Source organism: Bos indicus x Bos taurus, chromosome 26, assembly GCF_003369695.1.
Source record: "Bos indicus x Bos taurus breed Angus x Brahman F1 hybrid chromosome 26, Bos_hybrid_MaternalHap_v2.0, whole genome shotgun sequence".
Lineage (NCBI taxonomy): Eukaryota > Metazoa > Chordata > Mammalia > Artiodactyla > Bovidae > Bos > Bos indicus x Bos taurus.
In genome coordinates this window covers 14,188,948-14,212,701 of record NC_040101.1, presented here as the reverse complement: position 1 = coordinate 14,212,701, position 23,754 = coordinate 14,188,948, and the positions used below count along the sequence as shown (strand labels likewise).

The 23,754-nt window shown below is 47.5% G+C and overlaps 1 long non-coding RNA gene across 3 annotated transcripts in view; it reads right to left on the bottom strand.

Moving 5' to 3' along the window:
• Positions 1–23,754, bottom strand: part of LOC113884229 — a 109,728-nt gene that overhangs the window by 21,555 nt on the left and 64,419 nt on the right. For 2 of the 3 annotated variants that reach the window (XR_003508829.1, XR_003508827.1), the window contains one exon: positions 15,042–16,135. The exons of the other annotated variant lie outside the window; for it this stretch is intronic. This is a non-coding gene — a long non-coding RNA (uncharacterized LOC113884229). Of the gene's footprint in view, positions 1–15,041; positions 16,136–23,754 lie in introns of those variants that run through there. 3 annotated transcript variants of the gene reach the window in all.

Below are 23,754 nucleotides of genomic sequence, written 5' to 3'. Positions count from 1 at the left end.
GAGTAGATCAAGTGTGCCTGAATAGGGAAACCCTGCAAGGACAGGGCCTCCAGCCAGGTATAGCAGTCTCCGTGCTCCCAGGCCCTCCAGGCTCCTCCTCCCGCAGTCAACCTCCTGCTGTAGAACACTGGGCTGCTCTCTAATTGACCTTGAAAGAGGCGCTGTTTACAGCGCAACTTAGCAGCCATTGATCTTGAATTGATTAAGCCAGCATTTTGAAAAGGAGAACTACAGGAACAGGGACAAAGAACTCCATGTACTGAGGATTTCACACCATCCATTTACCTCCTTTGCATCTAGTGTGTGTGTTTAAAAAAAAAAATAAACAAACAATTAATGAATTACTTAGAAGAGGAAACAGGTCCAAATTTTTCTCAGCAGGAGGGCACACTGGCTGCCTAGATCCTTGAAAGGGCTTTCCCAGCCCTCATTAGTTCTAACTGGAGAGGTCTGTCCATTCTCCCAAGCCGGCAGCTGATCAGGGCTCAGAGGGTTGGGGCTTCGTCAGAGACTGTAAACTCTTTAGATCTGCTTTTTTTTTTTTTTGTGGCAGCTCCAGCACTTGGCAGGGCACCCGGAAAGAGCAGAAAACCCAGGTTCTCCTCTTGGCTCTGCCTGGCTGAGCTCGACTGGGCAAGTGACCTCCCTTTTGGGGCCTCAGATCACTCATGTGTAAAATGAGGGGGTTGGAAAAGTACATTGGTTTCTAAACCTTTTACTTTTTTTCCCCTGAAATCTGTTCTTTAAATGAAAGCTAAGTGGGTCTCCTCTTCCCCTCCAGCACATTGAAATGAAAGTTGGAAAAAAAGATGGGGTAGGAAGAGGCAATAGGGTCCCCTATGCCCCCACTCCCAATCTCCAGTCTGAGAAGCGGGATCCATGGAACTGCCCAGCTTCTGGGGCATGCAATGTGGAAACCACTTCATGCTCTCCTGCCCAGCTCTAATTGGAGTTGTTCCTCATCAGAAGAAGCCTAATGCTTATGGTATCTAGGAGTTGTGCATGGTTATTGCTAGTAATAATTGCTATTATTGCTAGTAATAAAATGTCAGTCAGTCATGTCTGACACTTTGCGACCTCATGGACTGTCATCTGCTAGGCTCCTCTGTCCGTGAATTTCTCCAGGCAAGAATACTGGAGTGGGTAGACACTCCCTTCTCCAGGGCATCTTCCCAACCCAGGGATCGAACCCAGGTCTCTTGCATTGCAGGCAGATTCTTTACCTTCTGAGCCACCATAGGAACCTGATAAATAAAAGTTTAAGCAGATTGAGGTGGTTGTTCATTCATTCAGTAATGAGAAGTCTGAAGGCAGGTACTCCACGACTAGTATGGTAGCTCCACAGCATCATCTGGGAGAAGAGTTCCAGACTCCTTTTATTTTTCTATTCCTTTATTTTAAGCATATGGCTTCCAACCTCAAAGTTGGCTCATGGTTAGAAAATGGCTGCTGAAGCTCCAGACATCACACTCACGTTCTAAACAAGAAAAAGGTGAAAGGGAAGAAGGACAAACAAGCACTTGCCAATTCAGTCTGCTCCTTTTAAAAAGTTTCCCTGGGTGCATTACTGGAGATTCCAGTTGATGTCACCTTGGCAAGAACAGTGTCACATGACTACTGGGTGCAAAGGAAGCCAGGAAACATTAGTATCATCATTTTTTTAAACCAAGGTGTATTGGCACCCAGCATAAAATTGGCGTTCTGCTAATAATGACAAGGAAAGACTGGATATTGGGTGGGCCACAGGATAAATCAACAGCTAACAGCCCCAGAGCACTTATTAAATACCATGCATGCATTATCTCATTTAATTCTCATAACTGCCTAGTGAGGTAAACACTCATCATTCCCATTTTATAGCTGAGGAAGTCAGAGCTCCAAGAAGTTAAGTGACTTGGCCATAGCAAACAAGTGTTGAAGCCAGGATATTAACCCAGGCACTCAAGCTAGAGTCCAAACCCTTAACCACCAGATTATACTGCTATGGTAAAGACCAAAATGTAGATTACATGCAGGGCTTTTCAATGCTGTTTCAGCATCTTTACAAAAGAGAGACACAGCAGTCCAAAGAGAGCCAGTGCCTGCCTTTTCTCCTCCTCTGCAGTTTCCACATCCTCTTTCTCTAAGGACAAGCGCGGTGGCAGACTGAATTGGCTATGATGCATTTACCAGAAGGTAAGTGTTTAGATATGGTTTGGAGGGAGTTCAGGGGAAACATTTTCAGGGACTTGACTTAGAGAAATGATTGATGAAGCAAGATTAAAAGAGCTAAGTCTATATGGGCTGGCACAGTATGAAAGGGAGGGAGGGAAGAAGGCAGCATGGAAGTGAGCACGTAGGCAGCCTGAGAGTTCCAGAAACCTAGGGGCAGGCTGCGGTCCACGAGGCAGAGGGCTCACAACTCAGATCCCGTTGGAAAAGGACCAACAGCAAGCCCGTGGCAATGTCTTTAAGTTGTTTCATATTTACAGACCACTTGGGCCACTTTTTTCTCTTTTAATCACCACAATATCATCCCAGGTGACATCACATACCCTGGGCAGTGGGAAATCCAGGAGTGTGGACGACATTAACCGCAGCATCTTGGGTTTCCTTGGTGGTCCAGTGGTTAAGACTCTGCCTGCCAGTACAGAGGACAAGGGTTTGATCCCCAGTCCAGGAAGATTCCACGTACTTCAGAGCAACTAAGCCTGCGTGCCAAAAACCAGCTCACATGCCCCAACTACTAAAGTTGCCCGCACACCCTTGGGGCCCATGCCCCACAAAAGAGAAGCCAGCTCAAAGAGAAGCCCATGTACCACGACCAGAAAGTAACACCCGCTTACCAGAACTAGAGGAAACCCACGTGCAGCAATGAAGACCCAGAGCGGCCAAACATAAATCAATAAATTAAAAAGCGGCGTCTTCATTCAGTACATCCACTGACACATCATAGTTGCACAATAAAAGTTCTCTGTAGCTAATATAGCTTAGAACCAAATCCATGGACACAGCCCTTGTGGGTCAGGATTTCTCTTAAGGGAAGTGCAACTTCAGCTTGTTCATCAGGAGGCAGACTTCAGAAGAGAAAGTAGGAATACTCCACTGTAAGACCAAGGAGTAATGCAAGGGAAATTCTCGTGAGCCAACACAGGAAGAGCTAGCTCCTAACCTGGCATTTTATTTTCTAATTGAGTTCTTTTTTAACGGAGGCTTTCTGAGCTTTTGGTAACATTCTATATCTTGATCCATTTGTGAAAATTCATTGTGCTTTATTATTCATATTTGCATTTTCTTTACAAAAAAAAAAAAACCCAAAAAACCAAAACCAGGCATCTTCAACATTTCAAGGTGCTAAAATGGCATTCTGGTTAAGACTGTGATGTGGCAGAGACCACTGAGTGTCTCACAATCTCACTCTTTGCTTCCTCCTTAGAAGGAGACTCCTGATTTTTAACTGGGCACAGGGCTAGCTGGAATGAAACTACTGTACATCTTCCACCTTCTCTTGCAACTGAGTGTTGCTTTGTGACCAAGTTCTGGGCAATGGGATATGTGATAATCATAGTAAGCAGTTTTAAGAAGTCACCTTCTTTCCTTCCCTTCTCCTTCTTGTTGGCTTAAAAGCAGACGAAATGGCTGGATCTTTGCAGCTATCATAGTCCAGGAGGCGGAAATTGTGCTGTGGTTGTTGGCACACAGCACAGCTGGTCCTTGATCATGTAGCTCTCACAGCAGCCCTGAACTGTTTTTCTCCAGTTCTCTTTTTATAAAGGTGAATAAACTGCTATCCTACTTAAACAGCTGTTTTGGGGTTTCTCTGATTTGTAGCCAAATGTAATTCCAATAGATATATAGGATGGACCCCAAATTCAGATTCTTTTGAGGAGAGGGAGGAGAGAGTGTGATCAGTTTCAATTCTATCGGTAAAAAGTTTGTTTCTTAACCTGGGTGGTGAGCATACAGGTGGTACTTATATTAAATTTTAAACTTTTGGGGGTATATCTAAGTATCACACATTAAATCTCTTTATATGTATTGGTAAAAACAGTGTCAAAGCAAGACCATGAGCTACATGGAAAAATAATCAAATGGTGGCCATTTGGGGCTTCACCCCAGCTCTGGGTTCAGATCAGCTTTGGTGTGAGACTCTAAGTGCTGTTTCTGAATAAGCTTAATGGACAGAGTGAGCTTAATGGACAGAAAATTTGAAGGGGCACAGGTGGGTTCAGCCTCTGGATACCAAACCCAGTGTTTGGGAGAAGGAAGGGAAGAAGAAGAAGGCAAGAGCTTGGCACCATTGTCTTCCTCACTCTGCCCAGGTCCTGTCTGGGATGGGTCAACCAGAATCTCTCACTGCAAACAAGCCATGGAAAGGTCTCTTTTTCCCATTCACCTACCTCATCCCTCTGCTCTCCACCAATCCCCACTTTTATTTTAAAAGAGTAAAAATAAATGTATTTACAATCCTATATTTGTATGACAACAAATTCAACTAGATGTGGTTAAAGTGAAATATCCACAAAGCTTCATTCTCTGGTCTAATTCTACCCTTCGGAGCTAGTCATGCTGAATAGCAGAGTGAGCCTGTGACTGCTGGCAAAGGCAAGTTTAAAGGCTGGAGCCCCAGGGAGACCAGGCAGATATCTTGGTGGTGCAGGAGTAAAGAATCCGCTTGCTAGGGTGGGAGACCTAGGAGACTTGGGTTCGATTCCTGGGTTGGGAAGATCCCCTGGAGAAGGAACTGGTAGCTCAGTCCAGTATTCTTGCCTGGAGAGTCCCATGGACAGAGGAGCCTGGTGGGCTACAGTTCACGGAGTCCCAGAGTCGGCCAGGACTGAGAGATTGCACACAGTCCTCTGCCTAGGTACTGCCCATGGATATTGTAGGCTGCCATGGTAGGGAAAGGCTGCTACTACGGAAGGGTCGGCCTGGGAGCTCCTTGAACCTGTAAACTCCACACCACTGCTTTCACTTCTCCTTCCACTGCCTCCCTCTGAATGCATCTTCAGTTCTCACGATGGGGGCGCCCATCCAGGAAGCCAGCCCTGATCTCTCTCCTCCCTGCAGGAATCCCCAGCCTCACCTTTGGGCCCCCAGAGCTCACGAAGACATCATGGAAACACTTGCAGCCCTTTATAGCATGGACGTGAGCCTGTGTCTCGTCTGGCCTTGGGGAGCCCCTGGGGGCAGGTTTCTCTCTCTGTTCTCTGAGCCTTCAGACCAGCTGGAGCCCACCCCACGCTTGCTGATTGAAAATGGGTGTTTGGCACAGATGTCTGTTTGGAGCCACATCTAAGACAGCCTGTACTGTGGGAGAGGCTCCCCACCTTCCCGGGTGCCTGAGCCAGTCACCACAATCCTCTCATCCCAAAAAGAAAAAAAACCCGCCAACCTCTGCTGGGCTGAACCCTCTGAGAAGTGGGAGAAGATTCCAGAGCCGGAGCCCGGCCTGCCCGGAAGGCTGAGGGCAGCGTCTACCTTGAGGGCCTGGGACCGGAAATGGAGGGGCGGGGGCAGGAAGGAGTGGGGAGGAGCCGGCGGTGAAGGCTCTCCAGGATCCACGCGGTTTGTAGCGGCGTCTTCTCTGTCACCTCCATGAAAGCACCTCAAAGCAGGTGTCACTCTCCTCTCATGGCACAGAGAACACTAGGTCAGTGAGAAAGCTTGCCCAAGGTTCTGCTGCAGGAAAAGGAGGCCTGGCTTGGGACAGTCTGCTTGCTTCTAAATAAGCGGAAGTTTGGGCCAGGGCATGCTGTGACTGCTACTTGTGGGCCCACTGCACAGAGAGGCTGGTCACTTGCTGGGAGATGGGTTCAGTCTAAATAGGAAGACAGACAAGATGCTTCCATCAGTTCAGTTCAGTCACTCAGTTGTGTCTGACTCTTTGTGATTCAGATTTGGATTGCAGCATGCCAGGTTTTCCTGTCCATCACCAACTCCCAGAGCTTGCTGAAACTCATGTCCATCGAGTTGGTGATGCCATCCAACCATCTCATCCTCTGTCGTCCCCTTCTCATCCTGCCTTCAATCTTTCCCAGCATCAGGGTCTTTTCCAAGGAGTCAGTTCTTCACATCAAGTGGCCAAAGTATTGGAGTTTCAGCTTCAGCATCAGTCCTTCCAATGAATATTCAGGACTGATTTCCTTTAGGATGGACTGGTTTGATCTCTTGCAGTCCAAGGGACTCTAAAGAGTCTTCTCCAACACTACAGCTCAAAAGCATCCATTCCACACTGCTGCTCTATTGATATATGGATTCTATACCCACATCCCTGTGTACACGGACACAATAAAGCTCAAAGCTCTTTAGTCCTGTTGCTAAAGGTTGCAAAAGAAAACTATTTAAAACAAGTGCATAGTGGCTGAGTCCAGGAGAGAAGAATGCATATTTGGGAAGAGAGATTTTTGAAATCGCTGCTTAGCTGAGTGACCTTGGGTAAATGTCTGGACTCCACTGAACTTCAGTTTCCTCATCTGTAAAATGAAAATAGCCATGTTTCCTTGCCTAGTTGTCCAAGGATTACATGTACGTGAGGTATTTAACTCAAGCCTGGGCCATAGCAAGTGCTCAGTGAATGAGCTGTTATTATTAAAATGAATTGTGTGTGTGTGCTCAGTCATGTCCAACTGTGCGACCGCATGGACTGTAGCCTGCCAGGCTCCTCTGTCTATGGATTTCTCCAGGCAAGAATACTGGAGTGGGTTGCCATTTCCTTCTCCAGGAAATCTTTCTGAGCCAGGGATTGAACCTGCATCTCTTAAGTCTCCTGCGTTGGCAGGAGAGTTCTTTACCACTAGCACCACCTGGGAAGCTATCATTAGGAGACATTTTTGTCTCTCCCAAGCACACAGCAGAGTGCTGAGCCCATGGGGGCAGGAATTGTATCCTCCCTCGTCTCTGATCTCTGGTGCCCAGATATCGTCTGGCACAGAGGAGGCACTTGGTAAAGGTCTGCTGGGTTGAACTCAAGACTTGTTATTCTCCATTGTTATGGGGCACTCTGCCTTTATTCAAATCCTCTGAGTATATTATTCCTTTTGAGCTTTTCCAAATGCCTGTGGAGCAGGCAGGACAGGAGATACTATTGTTCCCACTTTATGGCTGAAAAACACTGAGGCTTAGAGCAAAATGCCTCCTGCCCAAGTCATGTGGCTGAACTGAGCTGAGGTCAGTCTCTTCAGACTGTGGGTTTCACGACCACTGTGTGTGAAAACCATCAACGGGAAGCGCATGGTGTTGCAATGAGCTGAGTTGGAAACCCCTTGGGAGACAGCCCCCTCCATCACATCCCAGGGTTCTCTGCCCACAGATTCAGAAAGGGTTTCAGAGAATAACTCTGTAGGTCATCTAAGTCACACTCATCTTGGCCCATCTTTCTACCCAGGCACAGTCCTGCTCTGCATCCGAGGTAGATGCCAGCTGGACCTCCTGGCCCATCACAAAGGACCTGGAGAGCCTGTGGATTTCAGAGCAGGTCAGACAAGGACTGCCTGGGGCACTTGGAGGAACTGGAAGTACGGGGCCTTGCCTGGCTGCAAACGACACCTACAGTCTGCATCCTGGCCCGGTTGACAGCCTCATTGACAGGTTTAGTACCGGGTTTTATGACTTCGAAGCTTAGTCACTGCCTAAGGAAGTCAGCCTGCTCAGAAACTAACATTTAGGAAAGCCATGACCCAGATGCTTAAGCAGGGAAAGGCTTCTCCACCCTTGGCAGAACTGGCCTCTGGAACCAAGTCCGGGGATACAGGAGGCAGCGAGGCTGAGGTCCTGGTATCTTTCAGTGACCCACATGGTTGTCCTTTATTTGCCCAAGTTTCCACTGCTGAGTTTTAAGGGAGCAAAGAGCAGATGTCTGCTACCACCAGAGACAGCCTGACAAGGGCCAAGGGCTTCTGATCCCTGTCCCCAGGCCTTCCTTACGAGTTGAATCTGATGGGATGAAGAGCAGAGGTCTGGTTTATCCTGTGGTAGATAAATCAACCCCCCTCCTGGCTTTCACTTCATGCCCTGCAGACAGAAGATCAGTCTCTGATCCAAAGCAGTTCAAGCCTGGATTCCTCCACATTGTTCCCCACCCCCACCTTGGCCTCTACGAAAACTGGAAGCTTCTCCAGCATCTCTTCAGCCTTGACCCAGGTCTGCAATCTACCCTTCCCGTGAGGGTGGAGCAGGCCTAGGTGGAGTGGGGAGTGGGGACACACCTCAGCCCAGGTCACACAGCTGCCCTCCTGCTATGAGGACGTGGGATCCTGCTGGGGACTCCAGCTAATTGGGGACCCCGACCCAGGCTGAAGAAGAGATGAGGTGCCCGGTTAACTGGAAACCAGCCCTGACCGAGAGTTGGGCTCTGTAGCTCTTAAGTTTGGATGGGGAGGAGGAACTTGGAGGATGCCATTGATCTTAGGTTGGTTGACTTGCCCAGTTCCCTCACAGCGTGGCTTTAGGACACTTGCCACATCATGTGTTTTCATTCTCCAGGAGCTCACTTAACCCTTTCTCCCTCACTCAAGTTACCACTGTCACTTGCCTGGTGATAACCACAAGAGTCTTCTCACGGATCTCCTGGTTGGAGTGTTAGCTCCACTCCAGCCTCTTGAAATGAATAATAATCATCTCTTTTTCCTTCTTTCCCTCACTGGGATTTTTATCTTGTCAAATACAATCCATCTCCTTCATTTCTCTTTCTCCCTTTCCAAGACATGTAAGTTTTATTTTAAAAATTGGTCCTGCTTTCTAGTGAATTTTAATACCACAAAACCTGCTGTAATACCACAGAGTGAAGTGAAAGTTGCTCAGTCGTGTCTGACTCTAAGACCCCATGGACTATACAGTCGTTGGAATTCTCCAGGCTAGAATATTGGAGTCGGTAGCCGTTCCCTTCTCCAGGGGATCTTCCTAACCTAGGGATCGAACCCAAGTCTCCTGCATTGTGGGTGGATTCTTTACCAGCTGAGCCACCAAGAAAGCCCAAAAATACTGGAGTGGGTAGACTATCCCTTCTCCAGTGGATCTTCCCAACCCAGTAATTGAACCGGCGTCTCCTGCTTACCAGGGACAGCCCAGGATCACAAAACATGCTATTAAACAGGCACTTAAATTTTTATACAAATGAATTAGGATGGCATCACTGATAAGTCTATAAAACAAGTAGGATAAACTTGTGCAACTGGGCAGCTCCAGGCTCTAGGGGCCAGTTGTCCAGTACATCACGTCCAAATTTACATCATCACAGAATCAGTATCAATGCAAAGGTTTTATTGAAGCAGCATCAATACTAACCTTTTGGAGGACTTTAGCCCCAGAAAGTCCTAGCTTTGAATCCCAACTCTGCCACACGCTAATTTATGACATAGGCCAAAGAATAAACCTCAATTCTAGTTTATCCATCTAGAAAATGATAGCAAACAAAACTTCATAGAGTTGTTGTGAGGTTTAAATACTGTGTCAGCTAGCTATCGCTGTGTAACAGTCAACCAGTACATCTCAGTGACATCCAACAACAAAATATTTATTTCTAATGTTTCCAAGGGTTGGCTGGGACCGGAGCTGGGCTAGGCTGGGCAGCTCTGGTTCAAGCTGTGTGTCTGGATAACTCCAGTCTGCTCCACGAATCCTACTGCGGGCCCAGGCTGAGGTGGCAACAGCTGCCTAGGGGAATCTCTTCTCATAGCCAGAGCAGACACACAAGAAAAAGACTGCTCAGGCGCATTTCAAGTCCTTGCTTGCATCTTTTCTACTAACATCCCATTGTCTAAAGTAAGTCACGTGGCTGGGCTTGGTGACAAGCATCAGGAAGCACAGTCTGCCCACAATTGCCCCAAGGCAAGAGCATGAGTGCAGGGAGGAATTAAGAATCAGGGTTGATCATTCAGGCAACCACAGAAGACAATGCTCACCGAAAGCAGCTATTCAGCTTCTGACCTGTGGTAGGTGCTTACTGAAAGGTAACCATGATCACTGCATGACCCGTTAGAGTCTGGGCAAAGCAAAGTGTCTCAGTCTCATCCTTGGTAAGCAGCAAAGTCAGGAATGGGCCTCTAAGCTTCTTGCTACTGGTCAACATTTTTTTAAGTGGTCCCATCACTAGCTTTCCATGTCTGACTTATCCCAACCCCATACACCAAGAGAGATAGATAGGATAGATGATGGGAAGGTAGAAGTGAGAAACTTAGGCCACAGCAGCCAACAATATGTCCAAGACTTGTAGATATCAAAGGGGAGATTGATCAGCCCCTCTGTTCCCATTTGCTTAGTGATGGGGAACCACTGGGAAGGACAAGGCCGTGCATTAGAATCCTGGTTCTGCAGCTCACTGGCCGGGTCACGGAGGGCTCCTGCAGATGAAAGTTCTCTTTGAGAGGCCTGTTTGCATTAGGTCCCCACATCATTCACTCTCATGCTACCCTTGGCCTTTTTCTAACTATACTTTACAGTGACATATAATCATATATTTATTTGTGGGCTCATTTCTTTAATGTGGGCTTCCCTCGTGGCTCAGCTGGTAAAGATCTGCCTGCAATGTGGGAGGCCTGGGTTCAATTTCTGGCTTGGGAAGATCTGCTGGAGAAGGTAAAGGCTACCCACTCCAGGATTCTGGCCTGGAGAATCCCATGGACTGTATAGTCCCTGGGGTTGCAAAGAGTCGGACATGACTGAGCAACTTTCGCTTCACTTCTTTAATGTGTGTCTTCCTCACCAGACTGTAAGCTCCATGAAGCCAGGGCCCATGTCTGTTTGGGTCAGTCCTTACTTAGTGCGAGGCACAGTACTTGGTATCTTCATTTGTAGGGTGAATGAATAGATAAGTCCCAACTCTCCGAGCTTCACTATCCTCATGTAAAATGTGAGACAATATGTTCTTTAAAGAGATAGTTTCTTTGAGAAATGTAAAGAAAACTATTAAGGGCATGCCTTCCACGGAGCCTGGCATGGTGTGGGTGCATGGTCCATGGTACATCTGCCCAGCACTTCACCCTTAGTTTTTACCACTGAGTGGTTAAGGGTGCAGAGTTCAGATGTTCAAAGCAGACCCGTACTTCTAGCTTCTCTTTCCAGCTCATTCCCCATCCCCTCAGGGACAATGGGGGCCTTAACGCTAGATTCCTGGGCTGCCTCCCTCAGCTGCTCCTGTCTAGCCTATAGAGGAACCCCTCCTCATTGGTTGCCCTTCTATCCCCGTCCCCCCTTCCTCATGGCCCCTAGGTCCTTCTGACTCAGGATTGTGATTTGCTAAGGACACACTGGTAATTCCTCATGGTGATTAAAATACTGAAATCCTCTCATACCAGATGGTAAAAAGTACTAGTTCACGAGACTACGAAGCATCATTGTAGTTCCTGGCAGACTTTGGCCTTGGCAGCCTAGAGGTTACCAGGTGTCCAGATGCTGGAGAGTAGGTTGGCAGCCTTTGATGGCACCAAGTGGATGGGGGCAGTGAGAGTAAATGCCATGCCAGCCCACTGCCCCAGAGCAGCCAGCATTGGTGGGTACAAGAGAGCAGGTGGCAAGGCAGGCAGCCACAGTGGCAGAGGCTCTCTCCCTCCAGACGATGGGGTAGGTGTGTGTGTTCCTAGCCATGACATGTGGGCACAAGGCCACGCTTCACTGGCTGTAAGAGGACACCAGGTGCCCGGGACCTCGTGACCATCACCCTGACGCCGACGTCCTTGGAAGAATTTGATGCAGTCTTTCCTTCTCTCTTATATACTTTATACTCAAGGCTTTGAAACGTGAGGGATGTATAAGCTACAGATTTCAGAAACATTCAGGAGGTGAATGCATAGCTAAGAATATGTCAGGGGAAGTTAAGCAGCTCTGAGGTTTGTAAGTCCACTAGGGCAGGGTGGAGGCAGCATCCGGAACATGGCCCAGTCCTCCCGCCCATGTCGGGGAGGTGAAGGACATGTGGAGGCTGAAGGTCTGGGTAGCACTGAGGATTTTTCAGCTTTCGTATACCGTCTACTCAGGCTATGCTTGTGTGTGTTAGTCACTCAGTCCTGCCCTGCTCTTTGCGACCCCCATGGACTGTAGCCCGCCAGGCTCCTCTGTCCATGAAACTCTCCAGGCAAGAATCCTGGGTTGAATAGCCATTCCTTTCTCCAAAGGAACTCCCCGACCCAGGGATCGAACCCAGGTCTCCTGTATTGCAGCCACCAGGGAAACCTCACACTGTATTTACAATGTATTTAAATAAAAATTTTCTCTGAAAAATAAAACAAAACAAAAAAGAAATTGATGCAGTCTAGATTTCGGAGAAGGCAATGGCACCCCACTCCGGTACTCTTGCCTGGAAAATCCCATGGGCGGAGGAGCCTGGTAGGCTGCAGTCCATGGGGTCACTAAGAGTCGGACACGACTGAGCGACTTCACTTTCACTTTTCATTTTCATGCATTGGAGAAGGAAATGGCAACCCACTCCAGTGTTCTTGCCTGGAGAATCCCAGGGACGGGGGAGCCTGGTGGGCTGCCATCTCTGGGGTCACACAGAGTCAGACACGACTGAGGTGACTTAGCAGCAGCAGCAGATAGTCAATTGGGAACTTCCCCAGTGGCTCAATGGTAAAGAATCTGCCTGCCAATGCAGGAGACACAGGTTCAAACCCTAGGTCAGGAAGATTCCCTGGAGTAGGAAATGGCAACCCACTCCAGTGTACTTGTCTGGAAAATTCCATGGACAGAGGAGCCTTGCTGGCTACAGTCCATGGGGTCACAAAATAATCGGATAAAACAGAGCCTTCGCATGCATGCACTAAGTCAATCATGGCTTAGACAGGGACCTCCCAGCTAGTGGCAGCCAGAACAAATTAAAAAAATCGCTCACAAATGAGCTGGTAATTATTAGGGGGATTGAATGAATGATTTGTGTTACAACATTTATTTGCAAGATGAAATGACAGCATAAATAATTTTAACTTTGAGACAGAAGGTAGGAGTCTGTTTTGGATTTACGTAAGGACCAGGTGGTACGTATTTTGCATATTCCCTTACTCTGGGCTCCTCCCAAGGATTCTCCTCAGGGTCCCTCTTCAGTCCTGCAGTCACTCAATCCCACTTGGCTTTGGATCTGCTCTGACCTCAGAGTGGGGAACCTTAAAGACAATCAGGCCTTTCCTGGTCAAAGGTGACTTCTCTTGCATAGCGCTTAAGTGTTTTTATGCTAAGTATCCTCTCTTTTTCTACACTGAGCCCTGTGATGGTTAATTTTATTTGTCAACTTGACTGGGCCACAGGTTGCCCAGATATTTGGTCAAACACTATTTCAGGGTGTCTGTGAGGGTGGTTTTGGGTGAGATTAATATCTGAATCCACAGATGCTGGAAAGCAGATTACCCTCCTACAGTGGGTGGGCTTCATCTAAATAGCTGAAGACCTGGTAAAATGAAAAGATTGACTCTTCTGCAAGTGAGAGAGAACTTCCCCTGCCTGACAGTAGAGCGCGGACATCAGCCTTTCCCTGCTTTTGGACAGGAACTGAAGCACCAGCTCTTCCTGGGTCTTCAGTCTGCTGGCTTTCAGACTGGAACATTCACCATCAGGTGTACGTACATATCTCTTGATTTGCAGGCCTTTAGACTACATGTGCATGTCTCTAATTAGTTCTGTTTCTCTGCGGACTCTGACTAATACCAGCCCCAGTTCCTCAGGCTCCCTTTTGTTCTCCCAGTTTTGGTGTGTGTGGTGTCCATCAAGGGTTATGAGGAGGAAATCCTCCCAGGAATCTGTGGGATTGGCATTACACCTCTTATTTCTGCTGTGTCCTTCCCCTCTGGTCACCTTCCTGTCATGTTGCTGAGTCCTGCTCTGGGCTGGGCAGAGTGATCCTAAAAAGATGGTGAACTGGCCCAGAGGGTGATACAGTCATTTCCTAAACAGGTTGATAGGGAGTCTAGGGGTCCCCAAGGAGAGAGGGGTCTGGAATTCTCAAGGAGGAAGAAAGGACAAACTTTTTTTCTTTCTCCACATTCCTTAGGATTATATAACAATAATGTATCCTGCCTGAGGACAGTCTCTGGATTAAGGACAGTCTTTGGATTAAACCTTCTGGCTAATTCTGTTATCTTAAAATGTAAATTATGGGAGTAGGTCTGATGAGGTCTTTACAACCTCCAGACATTCTTTGGATTCACTGGAGAGTATATAACTTCATTAACACTAGCAAGTGGGTACTCTTTCTGCCCCCTTCTGATGCCTATGTCAGAAGCTTTCTCTATCTCCTTTATACTTTAATAAAACTTTATTACACAAAAGCTCTGAGCGATCAAGCCTCGTCTCTGGCCCCGGATTGAATTCTTCTCCTCCGGGGGCCAAGAATCCCGGTGTATTCGTGTGATTCAACAACAACCTTTCAGAGGGATCATTCCCAAAAGCACTCTTGGGGGTCACAGGGAGGCTTCCACAGGGCTGGGCTTAGTGGGTGTTGATTTATGTCGCTTTTCCCAAAGATGAGAGGCTCAGTGTCAGGGCTGCTAATCCGTCTCCGAATGGCTCCTGGCTCAACCCACATGGAATTAAATCCAGAATTAAAATTCAGAGCTTGTTCTGGACTTGAAGGGCAGACTTAGCTGTTTTCCTCTGGGATAAGGAGAGGCCTGAGGCTGGCTTGGGAAGCACTGTCATGGTTGTTTGGAGCCCAGGGGCCGCTGGGATGGTGGATTGTCTGCTGTGTGTTGAGAGGAGACAGAGGTGCCATCAGCAGGGGGTTTACAGATGTAATGGGGGAGCTTAGAGGGGGCACAGGAGGCTGATGGGCCCTCAGACAGGAACAGCCTCCTGGTCTCCCTCTTCCAGAATGTCAGCTCTCCCTGTAGGTGGGGGTACCCCTACTGCTGTCTTTGGAGCTGCCACCTCCCCCTTAGCTTTGCTTTGTGTGTGTGTGCTCAGTCACTTCAATTATGTCTGACTCTTTGTGACCCTATGGACTATAGCCCACCAGGCTCCTCTATCCATGGGGATTCTCCAGGCCAGAAAACTGAAGTGGGTTGCCATGCCCTCCTCCAGGGTAGCCTTGTTTGAGTGTGCTCAAAAAAAAAAAAAAAAAAAAATTCAAATGGGTAAAATTGAAGATCTAATTGGTTTTATTCAATGATTAAAGAATGCAGCAGCATCCCACCTAGTGAGTAGAGGATGCTCAGAGGAATTACACAAAATGGATGGTTTTTATAGGCAGGAGGAGGGTGAGGCAAGGAAGCTCTTTAGCAAAAGACAAGAAAGGATTGTTTCAGACCAGGTCACCTTCTTGGGGGCAGAGGCAGGGGATGAAGGTCTATCATGCAGGTTACCTCTTCATCCCTTGGTGGGGGAAATGGAGATGGCCCCGTGATAGATGATCTCATTGGTGCTGACCAGGAAATTCCAGACTGGCTTAGTACCATTACCTTCCTGGGGAAGGGCAAACTATAGTTGTCAGATCTGTCAGCAGAGGCTTTAGTACAGGAGATGTCATCTGGGGCCTTTGGGTTTCTCTTTAACAGAGGGCTGTCTCTTTCTTTCCTGATTTTCTGGTAATGCTCTTCCACAGGCTGCCTGTGGCCATGATGAGAGAAAGACAGGAGACAGAGGGATCCAGGTGGGAAGCTGGTCTGGTCATCCTTCACCCCAGCAAGCCTGCTTTTCACTCCACTCAGCCGTGCTGTTGGGCCTGTGCCCAGCTGAGTCTCAGTTCAGTTTCTCCAGTGTCCAGGTCATAACCTAAACCTGGGAGGCCCACATGGCAGAATCCACTCAAGTGAGGAGGTGGGTAGTGGAGTAGATAATTACGGAAGGACTATGTGGGTTCAAGCCCCAGCTCTCCGCTCTCAGCAGCTGTGTGACCCCATGTCAGTGCATGCCTATGGGCCTCACTTTCTTCCTCCCACTTTTTGGAGTTGTTCCAGTTAATGTGATTAACAGATTGAATGAGTCAAGACCATAAAGCACAGAGTCAGGTTTATCATAAGCACTTGGTTATGTTGACTATGACATCATAATGAACTGTGATTAATTATAGGAGGGCCACCATGTCCTTCTTCATTGCTCAATGAGATGATGTACTTGCCAGGTGTTGCAAGGGTCCTGGGCCAGTTCTCTGAATTCTATTTCCTTCCTTTTCTCCTTGATGAAGGCCCTTTTCTTTCATTGTTCATTGTAGGAGACTCAACTTTAATCAATAAACCTGCAGAAATGTAATCAGAAGGGAGACATCCTGGTCTAAGATGTAAGGGGCCAGGTCCTCCTTGGCCCCAGATAACTGTCCAAAGGCCTGGCTTTCTAATGGTTCAGGCCCCACAGGCCTTTCAAAGTTATCCTACCTCTATGGCATGCTCCCCACTGCTGCAGGACCAGGAAGAACTCACAAAAGGGGAACCCCCAGCCCTGGCACAACCACCAGCCTGACCTGGGGCCTGGGGCAGCCAGCTTCTCTGCTCTCCCTCCTTCTGAGTGAGCACCATCTTTCCCTCTTGATTTGTCTCCCTTTTTCTGTGGGTATCTGTGTTGAGTAATTCTATGTGTCAACCTGCCTGGGCCCCAGGGCACCCGGATATTTGGTAATACATTATTTTGTGTGTTTTTTTGTGAGGTTGTTTCTGGATAAGGTTAACATGTAAATCAGTAGCTTAAGTAAAGCAGATTGCCCTTCCTATATGGGTGGGCCACATCCAATCAGTTGAAGGCCTGAAAAGAACAAAAAGGTAGACCATCTCCTGAGTAAGACCGAATTCCTCTTGTCTGACTGCTTGCTGACTGAGATGGTGGCTTTTTCCTACCTTCTGAGAGGAACTGAAGTACTGGTTCTTCCTGGCACTTGAGCCTGCCAGCTCTTGGGATGGAACTTATACCATTGGCTCTTCCACTTCTCAGGCCTTCAGACTCAGACTGGAGCTACACCATTTGCTCTCCTTGGTCTCCAGCTTGCCGACTCACCCTGCAGATCCTGGGACTTGTCAGCCTCCATGTCATGTAAGCCAATTTTGTAGAATAAATCTTTCTATGTATCTGTATGTGTTATTGCTCAGTCATGTCCAACTCTTTGCAACCCTCTGGACTGTAGCCCGTGAGGCTCCTCTGTCCATGGGATTTTACAGGTAAGAATACTGGAGTGGGTTGCCATTTCCTTCTTCAGAGGATCTTCCCAACCCTGGGACTGAACCCACATCTCCTGAGAGACCTGCTTTGGCAGGTGGATTCCTTACCACTGAGCCACCTGGGGTGCCCCTTTCTATGTATATGCACATCTTATTGGTTCCATTTTCTGGATTACCCTGACGACCACCCTACTAGGGAGCACCCTACTCCCGTAGTGCAGGGACCTTCCTTCCAGGCTCCACAGCCCTTCCTCATTTCTCCCATGTGGCCCAGGAGCCCCCCTGCTGAAGAGGCTCCTAGTCCTCCCAAAGGGGCATGTCATTTGATACCCCTGGGCCTGTGACCCCTCCTGTTCCATAAATGCCCATGTGTTTGGGGAGCTCTGCTTGGCATCAGCAAGAAGACACTGCCAATCCCAACTCCATCCTGGCTTCACTTACTCAGAGGGAAGCAGAAAACGTGATGAATAAAATCCATCCGAGAGCCCTGACCTGGGTGTTGATCAGACCTTGTGTCAGAAGCAGCAGTGTTACAATTAAGTAAATGGATGACCTCAATTCGGAGACAGTGTTTGTTGAATTGAATCTTCAGCAGGTTAACTTTCCTCAGATGAGTAAAAATGATATTTGGGATTAAGTTTTCACTGTGCTGAATGCATTACTGGATTTCTGCTCCACGTCATTGGAAAGGGGACGTAACCTTCACTGAGGAGGTCTGTGGGGACTAGGACAGGTGGCTAGCTGTGGAGCGCGGAGTGACCACAGGGGATTAAGGCTGTGCATGACTCATTTCACACTGAGAATAAGCTGATTTGTTTTTGTTTTTCAATAAGCCTTATTAAACTGTCTGCCACTCACGCTGGATCTGCAGGAGCATCACAAGGCAGGGCTTGGCCGGCAGAAAAACCACTTGCAAACAAGAGCACCTTCCTGCATCAAATCAGGAATAACCTGGAGAGCATCGCTGGCTGGGGGCCCCAGGGAAGGGCCGGAAGGCACACTCTCAGGGAGCAGTTGACTGTGGGCAGCCTTGGGCCACTTGCCAAGCTTCAGGGGCTGCTGTACCAGGTCAAGTGGGCACGGCTGGCTTTCCCTGCTGGTCTCCCTGCATCTGTCAGCCTTTTTGGAGCTCCTTGTAGTGAGGCTTTTCTGAACTGTACTTTATTTCCCTTTCAGATACCCTCGTCTCCCCTTTCCCATCCTCTCCGCAGCCCCTCTAGAGACCTTGCCTTAGTCCTAGGATAGAATGTTCTGGGGGGCTTCTCTGGTGGCTCAGTGGTAAAGAATCCACCTGCCAATGCAGGATACAGGGGTTCGATCCCTGGTCCAGGAAGATCCCACGTGCAGTGGGATAAGCCCCTGTGCCATAACTACTGAACCTGTGCTCTGGAGTCCAGGAGGTGCAATTACTGAGCCTACACACTGCCACTACTGATGCCCGAGTGCCATAGAGCCTGTGCTCCACAATAAGAGAAGCAACTGCAACAGAAACCTGTGCCCCACAACGAAGATTAGCCACAACTCGAGAAAGCTTGAGCACAGCATCAAAGTCCCAGCGCAGCCAAAACCAAATTTAAGAGAAAGTATGTTCTGGGAACGTTCAAGCATCCTCTGGATCCTTTCAGGAGACCCAAGAGGTCAAAACTATTCTCATCAGAGAATATTATGCTGTTATTTGCCTTTTCCCCTTTCCTTCTCTCATGAGTGTGCGGTGGGGTTTTCTGGAAGCTATGTGACATGTGATAATGTCATCACCCTGATGGACTGTGCACTTCTGTGTTCTTGTTTGCTGCACATTTCTCAGCTTTAATTGTGAGTATGGAAAATATCAATAGATACAAACGCCATGAGCATAAGCCCTTTGGGATTCTTCAAAATTCTTTAAGAGTATAAAAGGGTCTTGAGACTAAAAAGTTTGAGAATCTCTGTTCTGTATCTTTCCTGTATTTTTCCTTCAAGGTGAAGTACCATGTTTATTGTCATATTTATGTTTTAACCATTCAACACATACAAAACTGTGCTAATGTTTGGCTCGGTAAAGACATATTTTTTAAAATGTGTAATCAACCAAGTTTTTGTGTTATGTCCCAACTCCATTTTCCCCATGAACTCTATTTTTATTATGTAATTTAAAAAATTGTTTTAATTGTGGTAAAATATATGTAACATAGGGTTTCCCTGGTGGCTCAGACAGTAAAGAATCTGCCTGCAATGCAGGCGACCCGGTTTCGATCCCTGGGTCGGGAAGATCTCCTGGGGAAGGGTATGGCAACCCACTCCAGCACCCTTGCCTGGAGAATTCCATGGGCAGAGGAGCCCGGTGGGCTACAGTCCAGGAGGTCACAGAGTCAGACACAAATGAATGACTAACACATTCACTTCCTCTGGTTTTAAAGCTATGAGGACTTAAATTCTCTGTGCCTTAGGCTCATCCTCTCTAAAACCAGGATACACCACCCTCCTCTCTGGGTGGTTGTGAGGATGAAGAAAGCTACAGGGGAATCACAGGGAGCTCTGAAGGAGGTCTATGGTTGTGTGAAGGCCTGGGGAGGGGGAGAGTCTGGTACAGGGAGGACTGGCAGGTGAGGAGGGGGCAGCACCTCAATTTGCCAAGTGAGTAGCAGACGGTGAAGAGTGGAGAGAAAAGAGGAGGAGAAGCCACGTCACGATGGGTCTCATGGTACTTGGAAAGTTTGGGTTTTGTTCAGAGGCAATGGGGAGCCATGGAAGGTTTTAGGCAGAAAGAGACAGTCAGATGTGCATTTCATAAAGGTCCTTAGACTGCAAGGAGAACTAACTAGTCAATCCTAAAGGAAATCAGTCCAGAATATTCATTGGAAGGACTGATGCTGAAGCTGAAACTCCAATACTTTGGCCACCTGATGCAAAGAACTGACTCCTTGGAAAAGACCCTGATGCTGGGAAAGATTGAAGGTAGGAAGAGAAGGGGATGACAGAGAATAAGATGGTTGGGTGGCATCACTGACTCTATGGACATGAGTTTGAGCAAGTTCTGGGAGTCGGTGATGGACAGAGAAGCCTGGTACGCTGCCGTCCATGGGGTCGCAGAGAGTCGGACACGACTGAGTAACTGAACTGAACTGAAAGGTCAATGTGAGCAGGTGGGAAGTGCAGTGGTGGGGGACACAGTGAGAGACAGTGAGGACACTATTGCGGCAGCTAGGAAAGACACAGCTGGGTGACTTCACAGCAGAACCCCAGAGAAATGCCCTGGGCATCTCTGATCTTTCCTAGAAGTTTCTCTTCCTTGCTTCACGTTGCCTCTTTCTTTTAATGTACAGTCTCCCAAAACTTCATCATTATCCCAAGCACTCCTGGGTCCACCATCAGCACTCACCCCCTCTTGAGGTAAGCCAGGTGGTTAGCAGGACAGAGACCACTCCCTGCCCCTCGAGCATGCCCCTTGGGGTGCCTCCATTCAAGAGCTTATCAAGGTATTCAGAAACAAGCTGACTGTCTGGCTAGGGTATCTTTGCCAAGAGAATACGAGCTGATGCAGTCACTACAGTGGTTGCTTCTGGTTCCTCCTGTCCTCTGGTGCCCCTCCCCCGGGGCCATCGGACCATCACCCCAAGAGAGGATCGCTGTCGTAACACAATGAAGAGGACAAGAGTTCAATTTTTGGCTTTTCAGTTTTGAAAGCCAAGGTCCGGTGATGGAACAAAAGATCTGGAAGGCTGTGTGGCCAACTCAAGCCAATTTCCACACACCCACCAGAGAAGATCCAGTGAATCCCAGTGAGGACTGGGTGGTCGGGGGGTGAAGGGGAGCAAGAGGCTGAGGTGGGCTTGTCCTCCCCGGCTGAGTTTCTATGTATACTATGAGCAGGGAGAGGGGAGGTGGGGAACACAACAGAACCTAAGTACGTTTGAAGATCTGCGAGCAGAAATGGGTATGTGCCTAGCAAAAGGATGCAGGAAAGGTCGCGGTTCTGTGCCCAGGAAAGGGATTTGGATTCTATTCTAACAGCTTTGGGAAGCCAGTGTGGATGGACCAGGGCTGTGAAGTCTGATTTACATTTTTTAAAAACACTTTGGAAGGACTGAATCGGAAGCTCCAGTACTTTGGCCACTTGATGCAAACAGCTGACTCACTGGAAAAGACCTTGATGCTGGGAAAGATTGAAGGCAGAAGAGAGCAACAGAGGATGAGATGGCTGGATGGCATCACCGATGCAATGGACATGAACTTGGGCAAGCTCTGGGAGATGGTGAAGGACAGGGAAGCCAGGCAAACCGTAGTCCATAGGGTTACAAAGAGTTGGACGTGGCTGAGTGACTGAACAACAGCAAAGACACTCAGTTCGGGGTGGAGAATGGAATAAAGCGATGAACCTTTTGGTGTAGAAAGGAGAGAAAACTTTTTGTTACTTACAACCCACGCTCCTTCCTAAGGAGAGTAAACTCCATTATACAAAAGACCCTTCTGTCCCCCTATCAAAAAGTCTAGGGGCAGAGGCTGGAACGAATTGAATTTCAGTGTATAAGAAAAGGGAGGGATTTTATTTATTCTTGGCAACTGTTCTTCTGAGAGAGGACAGAAATATGGAGAGAAAAGGAAAGATCAAATATAAGTCCAAAGATCAGAGCCCCAATTTAGAAATGTTTGGGGGAATTTTTAGCAACAGGCACACTGAACTCAGAATTTTAAGTTATATGTACCTTAAGGTGGGCTTCCCAGATGGTGCTAAGTGGTAAAGAATCCCCCTGCTAGTGCAGGAGATGCTAGAGACATGGGTTCGATCCCTGGGTTGGGAAGACCCCCTGGAGAAGAAAATGGCAACCCACTCCAGTATTCTTGTCTGGAAAATTCCAAGAACAGAGGAGCCTGGCAGGCTACAGTCCATGGGATCGCAAAGAGACATGACTGCGTGACTGAACACAGCACGTCTTAAGCTATAAATCCTTTCAGTTCCCCTAAAGTTTCAGTAGTCTGCATGCACAGTAAGAGGGTGTGTGTGTATATTACAGGAAAGGGCTTCATCTGGATTAACGTGGCACAGGAAAAAACAACATGTGTGGGATCATTAACAGAATTTCAGGGTTGCTCAGAGTGGAGAATCAGTGGTGTCCCTAAAACTTCAACAACTCACCCTTCTCTCAGAAAACATGGCAGGGCACTGACCTGGGAAGATCTATAGAATGGAGATTGGAAGCATTATTATTTAGAATTTAAGGAGCAAGTCATCACCAGCTGGTATCTGATCTGTGAACACTTAGGTGTTTATAAGGTAATTTCATGTTCTACCTAAAACTGACATGACATTTTAAAAAAGGCTGTCCTTGAGAAATTATCACCCTCTGGTTTTGGAGTTGAAGATTATTCTGAGTGAGAACTGCAAGATCTTCTTAAGAAGTGATCAGGCGGTGTCTAGTACAATTTAAACACATACTTCCTCTCACTCAGCAATCAGGACTCTGCCCTACAATATCAAAACCCCAGAATGTCAGGAGAGATGTATAGTAATTATTAGAGGATCCTTTATAATAATAACAAAATAAAAACAAAACCCCCAACAACAACAAAACCCAACCTGGAAACAACTTGAATGTCCATCGACAGAAGGAAAAGTGAAGTCACTCAGTCGTGTCCGACTCTTTGCGACCCCATGGACTGTAACCCTACCAGGCTCCTCCATCCATGGGATTTTCCAGGCAAGAATACTGGAGTGGGTTGCCATTTCCTTCCTCCAGAGATCTTCCCAACCCAGGGATTGAACCTGGGTCTCCCGCATTGTAGGCAGATGCTTTACCATCTGAGCCAAAACTCATGGTTACTGTAGACTGAATGTTTGTGTCCTCAAATTCATGTGTTGAAAACTACCCCTCAACATGATGGCAATTGGAGCTGGGGCTTTTGGAGGGTGCTTGGTCATGACAGTGGGGCCCTCATGAGTGGGATTAGTGCTCTTATAAAAGAGACCCCATGGAGCTCCCTCCCCTCTTCTGCACATGAGAACGCAGTGAGAAGGCCATCCCTGAAACAGGAGGCAGGCCCTCACCAGTCACTGGGCCTGCCAGTACCTTGATCCTGGACCTCCCAGCCTCCAGACTGTGAGGAATAAATTCCTGTTGTTTATAAGCCACCCGGACTGTGATATTTCTGTTACGATGGCCTGAAAGGACTAAGAAGACAATGGTACATCCTCAGAAAGAGATACAGCAGAGTTATTAAAGAAGAATGACCCAGAACCATCTCGTGAGCTGGAACAATACCCGGACATACTGCTATATTTTTTTTAAACAAAGCAAGTTTAGAAATGCTATGTTTCCCCATTTCATCTGGGGAAAAAAACCAGCAGGTCAATGTGTTTTTATAAGCATTAAATAAAAATTAGTGTACATATCAAAATAGTAATCCTCAGACAGTTAGGATTAAAAGGAGAGAGGGAAAGACCATGAACTTAAATATATATATACCTATATAAATCTATTTTTGCTTCATTGATTATGCTAAAGCCTTTGACTGTGCAGATCACAACAAACTGTGGAAAATTCTTCAAGAGATGGGGATACCAGACCAGCTTATCTGCCTCCTGAGAAATCTGTGTGCAGGTCAAGAAGTTAACAGAACTGGACATGGAACAACAGACTGGTTCCAAATAGGGAAAGGAGTACATCAAGGCTATATATTGTCACCCTGCCTGTTTAACTTCTATGCAGAGTACATCATGCAAAATGCCGGACTG